Source organism: Lupinus angustifolius, chromosome LG03, assembly GCF_001865875.1.
Source record: "Lupinus angustifolius cultivar Tanjil chromosome LG03, LupAngTanjil_v1.0, whole genome shotgun sequence".
In the NCBI taxonomy this organism is placed as follows: Eukaryota; Viridiplantae; Streptophyta; class Magnoliopsida; order Fabales; family Fabaceae; genus Lupinus; species Lupinus angustifolius.
In genome coordinates this window covers 4,990,020-5,001,308 of record NC_032011.1, presented here as the reverse complement: position 1 = coordinate 5,001,308, position 11,289 = coordinate 4,990,020, and positions in this window count along the sequence as shown.

Here is an 11,289-nt window from a genome sequence, read left to right as displayed (position 1 = left end):
ATGAATATATATTCATTGGGTATGATATAAACAATATTGTGTATAGGCATTACGACCTTAACATAAAATGATCATTGAGTCTAACGATGTTGACTTTAATGAGAAGAAATTCCTTTTTAAATTGAGGAATAGTTGGGGCATATCAACTAGCCACATACTTGTGATTAGAGATAATGATAGAAAATGAAAGGTTTGAAATAGAACCTAGAAGAAGTAAGAGAGCAATAATTGTTAGAGAGAATAGACCTGATTATATGGTCTATATATTGGAGGATAATCCATCAACTCTCCAAGAAGTTTTTTTTGGATATTGATTTGTGGCGAGAAGTCATAAATGATGAGATGGACTATCTAGAGTCTAACAAGAAATAGACTATGTTATCTCAATCCACTATGAAAGTTGAGATGATAGCATTAGCAACAGCTAATGAAGAAACAAGTTAGCTGAGAAGTTTGCTTGCAGAGATTCCCCTATGGGAAAAACATATATCAGTTGTGTTGATCTATTATGATAGTACCACGGCTATTGCAAAAAATAATAATTGAGAACAACTTTCATAACGGTAAGAAGCGACAAATACGTTGTAAGCACAAAACCATTAGAGAATTACTCTCTACATGAGTTGTTAGAGTGGATCATGTACGCACTGAGAATAACTTAGCAGATCCTTTGACGAAAGGACTAGCTAGATAGAAAGTCTATAATACTTCTAAGAGTATGTGACTATTGCCCTTAGAACGAGGATCACTCATGATGGTAACCCGACCTAACTGACTGGAGATCCCAAGAAATAGGTTCAATGTCAATTGGTAATAACAAGTTGTGAAGTGATATGAGAATGGACATGTTATAAAATTACGAGCAACATGATTCATGTAGCATATGTAAGGATGAGTTAAAACTCTTATTGAGATCTATACTCCAATTGGAGTGGAGTACCTAGGCTATATGAGTACTCTTGATAGACTCACCTATGTGAATGTGGAAGTGAGGTCCGCTTCCTATGAAATTTTGGGGCATAAATTTCTAGAGCGCTCACTATACTGGGATAGACGTGCATGACCTTTAATGCACGTGCTTTACAGAATACACTTTTGAAAAGGTTGTGTGTGGTTTGATGCTGAAAATAGAGTTCAAGACTACGAGTCACTCTATTAAAATCTGGATCTTATTCACTATGCAAAGGTTCAAGTCGGATGACACCTTTGTTTATGCACAATCTTATTGAGACCACAAATATTCTCGGAAATCGTTTTTTAATTTCAAGTGGGGGATTTTGGAACATGGTTTGTTGAAAACCATGAGTGGAAACTTTTGGATATGATATATAAAAACAACTCTCAAGTCCCACAACTAGAAAATTTTCAAGTTGCATCTTGATATACCAACTTACCTTTTTGTATGATGAATGTCAAAATCCTTGTTGTTGGAGTTGGAATCTTCATCAAAATAAATATCATTAGCATTTAAAACAAGTTTGTTTGAGATAAATGGTAATATTGAACTAAACATTAATATTTCCTACCATATGCGAAAATAATGAAGAAGCATAAAATGAATATTGAGAATTTTTTTCATTATTGATCAAGGTATGAAAAGCCTTACTTATAGTACATGAATATGTAAGAAGTTAACAAACTTACCTAACTAACTAATAAACTAATAAACACATGTTATAAAACTATTTTAACATGTGTAAAACGTGTCAATTACAGAATTGTTTAACTAATGTTCCACTTGATTTTTTAACCAATTAATCGATTAATTATTATTGTTATCTTGTTTCCGTTTGGTAACTTTGTTCTCCAATATACCAACAAGACGTTTGGTCTAGTGATGTAAGGTTATACTGGATCCGCATGGTCGAAGTTCGATTTCTGGGAGTGACACTTATTGGGAGGGACCATGAATCCTGAAAAAGATTAGTTCCTTACCCAAAAAAGTGACAAATACCTTTAGTACTACAAAAAAAACATTAATATTTCCTATAACTATTTATTTTTCACGGTTGTTGCAACAAAGCATGAGAGACAGAGACAAAGGCAAGAGGAATTAAATTGAGATTTTCGGGTTGGAAAGGAAATGGAAAGGGGAAAAAGAAGTTTGTAAAAAAAAAAACCAAATCTGTTGCCAATGATAATCAAATTCCGCTTTAGCTATATTTACTATGTTAATTAAGCTCAGCATAAGCTCCAGAATTGGGCTTATGAGCTAGAACCTCCTTTTAGTGCAAATTGTCCAAAACTTTTAATGCTACTTTTCTTTAGTAGAGTTTTTGGTCTTGTGTGTTTAGCTTAACTTCTACTTCTATATAGAAGAGCAGTCAAATAAAAGCTTGGCCACACACACTATGTTTCATTAGTGAAGAAGCTCTTTTAAAGTTCATTTATATAGTGGGTAAAATTTCCTAAACTAAGATGTATCCTGTTTAAAATGGATGTGTTGTGTTTATTCAAGTTTAATTTGAAGTCTCACATTGAATATAAGAGGAAAAATAAAAAAGGTTATAAGTGGAAAAAACTCATAGAACTAATCCCATGAAGTTTTGATTAAAACATGGTATATCACTTATGATTCTTCATTCTTTTCATGTCCCAGTAATAATATAACTACTCGGTAGTTGGAGGATCACGATCATGGTCAGATCCAACAAGATTAAATTTTTTAATAATTTATAAATGAATACATATTTACTTATTCACTTTAGGTTATCCTTATTGTGTTACCAATGTTGTCACATAAAGATTGTGTTGTCCCTTCGTGACAAAAGTTAATCTTAATTTGGCCAAGTCACAATTAATGGTACCTTAATTATTGGCTATTTGTTACTATAAAAGGTTACTGGGTTTGCAAGTTGACTGAACAATAAGTGCGGTTTGCTCCCTCACCTATGGCCTAGCTTATCTTCTTTTCTCCTCAAACAGCTTGTCTGTTTTGTAACAACCAACAACCCAATGTTTTCAATTGTTAATGAAAAGCCTGTCATTGTTTCTTAGATTTTGCTCAATAGCCCTGTCACAATCCAACACTTACCACTTAATTAAAAGCTCTACCTTACCATTCTCTAAATGGGGTATATGTGAAAATTATGTTAGGAAAGTGTGTTAGTTAAGTTCAGGACGAATGAATAAAATAAAGAATATATAAGTGAAATAATTTAATATTTAATGTTTTAAACGTATATGTTTCTTAGCTTAGTCAACCATCATTTGCATATTGTAATGCTCACAAGTGAGATCATAATCATTACAAAATGTTTAAGTTAAGTCACTCAAGTGATATTTATGAGTCAAAGACTTTGACCTAAGAGGTCGAGTTAAGTCACTAAAGTGTGAGGGTTGAGGAGGAATGAATAAAGTGCGAAAATATAAGTCAGGTCATCATTGAATTAGAATCCTCTTTGATAATGAAGAGTTGAATGCATTTGAAATAAGGAAAAAAATATGATTTATCACTTTTATTCTTATGATATAATAAGATGATATGTTTACTCATATCTGTAAGTATAAAAATTATAACTTATCTCTCTATTACTGAAAATGATCCTTAATTTTCCATGATCGTTTGTTCCTCTTACGCTAACAAATTATTTCTAAGAAATAAAAATGAGAAATAGAAGGAAAAAACATTTGTACCTTGCAATGTGGTGTCAGATTTGTATCTGTGGTTTTTAACTTAACCCAATCATTTGCATATTAAAATGTAGATAAATGGTATAGATCTAAAAGTTTTGGAAAAAGTGAGTGAGTTAAGTAACCCAAGTATGAGTGTGGAGAAGGAATGAAGAAAATGAGTAACATGTAAGTGAATGGTCATTTGCCAATCACAATACTAATAAACTATTTTTAAGAAATAAAAATGGAAAATAGAAGGAAAGAGAAAACACTTACACCTTGTGACTAGGTGTTTATTTCACTTATATGGTATTTAGCTTAGCTCTAGTCATTTCCACCTTGCTGCAAATGATGAGTTTAACAACACCAATACTGAAATATGAGGTTGATTTTTTGATTAAAAAATAATATAAAATCATGGCCATTCAAGAGATTTTTTGAAATATATTGTAATTTCATGCAATATTAAATTCTTTAATATAGGAGAAGATATGAGAGTCGATGATTTTGGAGAAAGAGTGTGGGCCAAGTACCTCAAGTGTGAGTAATGAAAAGGAATACCCAAAGAGAAAACCACATTGAATAATCATTTGTGCCTCGTGATCTATTTAACCATTTCTTAAAAATAGAAACGAAAATCGTTTGTTAATACTAGATAGGTCATTAGTTTTCTTGACCCAATATAATTTGAGTCGTTTTGGTTTCTTCCCCTCTCTTATTTTTCTAGTTGAAATTGAGGAGCTAATAAAGTATCCACAAACAAAAAATGCTTAACCACAAGATTAAAAGGATACTAATATAGTATACCCTGATTTTTATGATGACAAAATCTTACATTAACTATCAACTTCTGAACATAATTTTTTTACATTTATAATTACAATAATGGAACAAATTCAAGTGACTGTATAGATTCTTTTGGTCGTTCATTTTATAAATAAATTACTATTTTGAGTAGTTTCTTCTCTCATATAAAAGTTCTATAAATGCAAATGTACCAATAGAGAGTAGACAGACCCACGTTTCATTGAAAGTAACCACTAGTAAGCACCTGATTTAAATGTAACATTAATGAGAAGCAATTGTCTTTGCTTACGGAAAAAAGACCTATGGTTATTCTAGTTCAATAATTTGTTACTAATGCTTAAATTCTATCCTGTCGTGACGTTGACCCAGATTTTACTAGGTGGGTGAGACTCATTATTCTTTCATCATTCATGTTCTCTCCATTTTTTCCTAATTATTTTTCGAGTGTAATATTTATATGTTATTATTATAAAGATTTATATACATTTAGTATATGCTTCACTATTTATTTGTATTTTTTTAAGAGATAATGTTGATTATATCAATCTCTTAAATTGTCAGTATACATTTTTTTATTAATTTTTTTTACTTCCTTTTCCCTTTATTCAAATCATCAAATGTATGAATCACATGATTTCTTCAATAAAGATAAGTAAAAGTACGTAGGACTCAAATTAAATACTAAAAGTGAATCGCTCTAGGTTTGAAAGGACATAAAATAATGAATGGTAATAGAGCATGAACTTGCAAAAGACTCGAGTACAATTCAGATTCAGAAATATCACATATGTGTGCAATTTGCTCTAAGTGACAAAAACTTATCTCATTCAAATGGTAGAAAATCTGGTCCCAGAGAATCCACAACACACCTTGGGCCCAATAAGCAAAATTACTTTGGGATTACATCTCTAAAACAGTAAAAATGTCATTATCACAATTTATGATTTATCAAAAAAATATTTAATTATTTAACTTTTAACTTAAATATATTTTTACGACTAATAAAAAAATGAGTGTCACATAAAATAATACACTTTTAGGATAAAAGATATATTCCCTAATTACTAGTTGCTTTCGATATCTGTGATTTTATAGTGGGGAAAATAATGTCACATATGAGTAGCATTAGCCTTGGAATATCTAACATGTGTCTAGTTTATTGTACTAATGCAATGCAAAGGTGGAAACACAACGAAGAGTAAAAACCAATCCATCCATTGCATAGAAAACGTGGTAATATCAACATTTCATGTAGTTTCATCTTTCATGTATGTCATGAATTAGATTCCTCCCTGAAGAGTAAAGTTGATGTTTTTGCTCTTTGTTTTAAAAGATAGAAGTAATATTGTAAAAATCAGTTTGTGCTGGCCGGTTCAACCGGTAAACCAGTAAATTGGTCCTAATACGGTATGATACAATAATTATATCAGTTATGTAGTTATACCATCAAAACTAGCCGATTTTCAATTGAACCGTACCGGTCAAAGTGGCCAGTTTTTATTTAAAATTAATTTTTTAACGAAAATAAAAAAATTATTGATTTTTTATTAATTTTTCAATGTTAATATACTACATATCTATATCTAATTTCACCAATATATAGTTTAATTAGTGAACTATCAATTAAACCACTATACCACTGTATCAATACCCTAACTAATTTGATGATTAATATAGTATTAATAATACTAGATAAAAATATCATATAATTATATCTAATAAGTAGAAATATCACATCACATTATTTTTTTTTGCTTTCCAAGTACTTCCTTCTTCCGAATGGGAGAAGATCCTCAACCGTATGCTAATACCATAGCATTTTTTGCTTAGAAAATCTATTTAATATTTATAAATAATCATGGGTGGTCACTGACCCTACCTCATTTGAAGAAGCCATTTAACCTTTACTCACTAATTTCCTTTTGTTGTTGGTATGGTATCAATTGACAACGAAATGTGACTTTATGTAAAGATCATAGGGCCACTAGATTGTTCTGGTCTGACCCCAATTGGTCCCTCCATTTTAATACAATGTGTCCATTTGCATATTGCTGTTCTGTTCACCACTGGGCTTATCAATCTCAATCATATCTATCTGTTACACTTTAAACTCTAAGCCATCTTAGATAAACAAAAACTATTAATCAAATACATTATCCATAGAAAATTAATTACTCTAATTCTCATCCCCTTTTTTAGCTTTCATTTAATTTGTTATGTACATTTACCATTTGTTCAGAGGGGGAAAAACAAAAAAGTCATTGATAAACAGAAAAGTAAACAATATGTAAATTGGATAGTAAAGGAATAGACCAAAGATAACACATAAACCAATCAGTTTCAGTCTTTGAAGATGAGAAGTTCAAATCATGGGTTGAGTATGATGCATGTGTTACTTCTATAGTTTACTATAAAAAAACAAAATTGAAAAAGAAAGAAAAAGACACTAAATAAATACCATGACAGAGAGGAAGAGTATTTCCTAGGTCCTTTTAAGTTGTTATCATGATTGTTGTAGCAAGCACATTACATCCCAATTATAGTGTAACACTAAATCACAATAATATGTTTGCATCGGGCTACAACACAATCACATCAGATAACATTAGATCACATAAAATTAAAAAACATTTTTTAATTACAAAATAATTCACACCACAATGATTGTAATTCACATTACAACAGCCGCAATTATAATAATCATAGTGGTGGCTGCAAAATCAATCTAAAAGTTATAATGCTACAAGTGTGACTGTATCAGTATGGGGTTTTCCAGAAGCATAAGCCTTTCTACTATGGTCCCCTTCCGATGACAACGTCAAAGATTGCTTATTGCATCAGTGCCAAACCACCGACTGTGGAAATTCAGAGTCTTAGAACAAGAGATTCCTTCACCTTTTCTACCATCAACTTTCTTTATCTTTCACACTCAGAGTAATGACAATAATTCAGTCCATATCACATAGATTAAAGTCAAATATCCATACTCAATTTCTATCCTTAGATAGGGAAAAATGTCATATAGTACATTCTGTGCATGGGCTAATAAAAACATCTCTAAAAATTCAATTATTAGTTTCATCCATAGAAAATATCAACAAGGTGCTAGTATAATAGTATAAGGCCCCGCTAGATTTTAGGATGACCAAAATGTCAAGTGTTCGATTCATGGGGAGTGACACTTGTTGGGAAGTGACAACCTCACACTCCGGAAGCGATTAGTTCCTTACCAAAAAGTGAAGATACCCTTGATAATACCAAAAAATATTTATATATAGTTTCAAATTGTGGAGAGCGTCTTTCGTAATTCTTAATATTATAGTTGTGGTGATCATTCCAACCATATCACCATTTAATTACTTTTGTTTGTATTATCAAGGTATCCCTCATTCTATAGATAGTTCTCTTTTGGGTGCGTGAATGCTCTCTCAATAAGTATTGTTTCCAAGAATTAAACCATTTACCTTTTGATCTTTCTGGGATCTAGTAGAGCTCTTATACTATTAGTTCAATTCTTATAAGTACTCATTAAATTAATTTGGGATAGTGTTTTTGTTAGATTGTTATTTTACCACAAATTTAAAAAAATGCAGAACATATAACCTTTAATGATATTAGATTGAGAAGTTTAAATGTAGTCACTTAGTATTAGAATCTCTCACTTAAATTCATACCAGAATTATCAAGTCGATCTCAAAATTGGTTCAGGACAGTGAAGACATTTTTATGAACGCTAGGAATTGGAACACTACTTTGAGAGTTTATAAAAAATTAGAGATGAGACCTTTTTCCATGTCTCTTCAAATCGCAATTATCAATGGGCCAGGCAAGTTGTGAATACAATAGAATATAGTATTTGATGGCGGGTTGCAAAAAGGTTAAGACCGATATCTATGAGACCGAACAACATATCCAAATCCAAATAGATCGTTGAAATAAACATGCAATAAATAGTTTTCAAATAGACCATGTTATTTGCCCACTTTGTTAAAAATAAAATACCACAACAAGGAATTGTATCCCAGCATAATTGTTAGATAATTAACTAATAAATATTAGATGTATTCAGCATTTTAAAAAAGGGTTCGAAATACCACTCCAACCGGTTCAACTATGAATTGGATATCTGACTGATCTGAATTTCTCATCTAATCAATTTTATATCAAAATTGAAATGATTATGTTTAACTTAGTCGGTTTAAGCTCAAAATCGATAACTCGGATAGTCGAACTGATTGGATTGTCCGATTGAATCAAAACACTATTTTTTAAACAACTAAAATATGTTTTTTTGTGATGATTAAAGCATAAAGCCTAGGTTGATTGATGATATTTTCAACTTATTTGTGATATGTTATGTTAGTGAATCCTTCTTTAATGATTGTAGTTTTTAAATTTGAAGTACAAAATTATTAAATAATATTAGTTAATGTTATGGATTTTTTTTAATGAAAATCGGATCAATGATCCAACAATTGACTTATTGTTCCAACTAGTTATTCATTGACCAATATCCTGAATAACTCATTGACCTATCCAATTTTAGTAACACTAGATGTATTTCACGAATGCTATCAATTTCATAATAAAAATATAGAAGATAAAATAAATTTTTAGATTGACCTTAACTTATTTGGTTTAATGTAAATGGACTTTCCTTTTTAGAGATAAATGTAATATGTAAGTAAATTGAGATAAATTTTTTACATTTTTAATTAATTTCTTCAAGTTTCAAAGATAAAAAGAATGAAACTATTTCAATTTAAAAATGATAATAACGAGATTCTCAAAATTGTTTTTGTTGAAGAATGAGCCATAGAACTGTTATTATAATTTAAGAATGAGGTTCATAATGAATACAGAGAGTTGATTCTATCATTCTTCCACTTGAATAAAACTAGTCACATGGTTTTAATTTGGCAAAATCTATAATTTGAAAGCGACTCTCGGTGATTGATTTTGTAACGTGGCCAAATTTGAAATAACGCATGTTTTTCTTCTGAATTTTGTAATTTCACACCTTTTCCAAAAATTTAAGTGATGAGCTTCAGAAAAGAATAGATATGGATAGTGCAAATCAACGATTATAAGTCATCTGTATAGTCCCATACCCATACAATCTTGGGATTTCTCTCATTCTGTTGTGAATTCTGTTCATTCATATACCCTTCTACTCATGGGTCTCCAAGGAGGTGCTCTTTACTTGTGCTTCTTGTACTTGCGAGAACACTCTATAATAGTCAATTCTCACCTCTTGAAAAAATCTTTGCCAAATTTTTTGCTTTATTCATTTGTTTTTTTTGGTCATCAGAAGGTAGGTCTGGACATACAAAAGCTAATATAGAATCTTCTAGTATTGCTTGAGAGTGCTAGACATTACGTCAGAGTTGTCGTTCAACAACGCTTATTTTAAATGTATAATAACGCTTTCATGCGTTTTCTGTTTGACCGCAGTAATATATGGTCATCATTAACAATGCTTCACAAACGCTGTTGTATTGATTATATACCACATCACAACACATAAAAAGCGCTGTCATATAGTCTTAAATAAATAGCGCATTTTATAGGTCTTATTAACAACGCTTGATGTTGTGCTGTTGAAGTTCATATATTTAACAGCGCAATAACAGAAAAACGATGTTGTATTATTCATAAATTTTCTCAAATAACACCTTAATACAACAGTGTATCACATGTATAGTGTTGTTGTATTAATAATGCAACACCGCTTTCTGTAAAAAGCGTTGTTGTAATTATCCTTTAATTAATACATGCATATACATTTATTAGCAGAACATACATTCTCAACATCATGGACATTTATACATTCTGAACAACACAAACACATTAATATATGCCAGAAGTTTGTTTTATTAAACATCAATACAATACAAAATAGAAACAATGAATATCATGTCAATTATGTTTTGATAGAGTACATAATTACAAATAAAAAAATTACAAAGAAATAATATTATACAAATTACAAACAATCAAAATTATACAAAGACTACTTGCATCTATTTTTTCCTTTTCTTTGATTGTTTTTGTCTTTTAGGGTCATCATTGTCTAGAGGAGCATATTGATTTACCCAAAGCTCTTCATCATGATCCTCTCTTGAATATAAATCATCATTCGTAGTTGACCCACTCTCACGCGACTAATATGTCCCAAAAAAAAAGGATCATTTTCATCAATATCTTCACATTCTTGGTCATCAATATTATTGATGATTATTTTGTTAGTTAAAAGAACAATGAACCATTTCATATCAGCTGGATCACTAACATAGAATACTTGTTGAGCTTGCGATGCTAGAATAAATGACTCATCTTTATATCTTGACATATTAATATCCATTTGCATGAACCCTAACTGATCAACTCGGAAGCCATTGTTATTATCAACCCACATACAATAAAAAACCGGCATCCTAAACATTGTGTAATCCAATTCCCATATGCGTTTAATCACTCTAAAGTATGACATGTTCGTATATATTGGGTTTCTATCTTTTGTACTTGACATGTGTAAAATTCGAGCAACAAGAGTCACACCACTATTTTGCATTTTACTTTGATCATCTTGTTTTTCGTATAAAATGTGAACCTATTAATCAGGTAACTAGTGTAGGATAAGACATGAAGGATTGGACCATTGGCTAACCATTTCAATCTTTCAGAAACCGAATGTGCGTTTATATTCAACCCCTCATCAATGTGATTTTTTAGTCACTTTATGAAACACAGATTATGCTATTTGGAAATCCAATTTTCATTCTTACTTGGGTAACACTTCCTTAACATCTCCTTGTGTGTTTCAACATATGACTCAACCTCGTCGGCATTATGTAAACCATATAA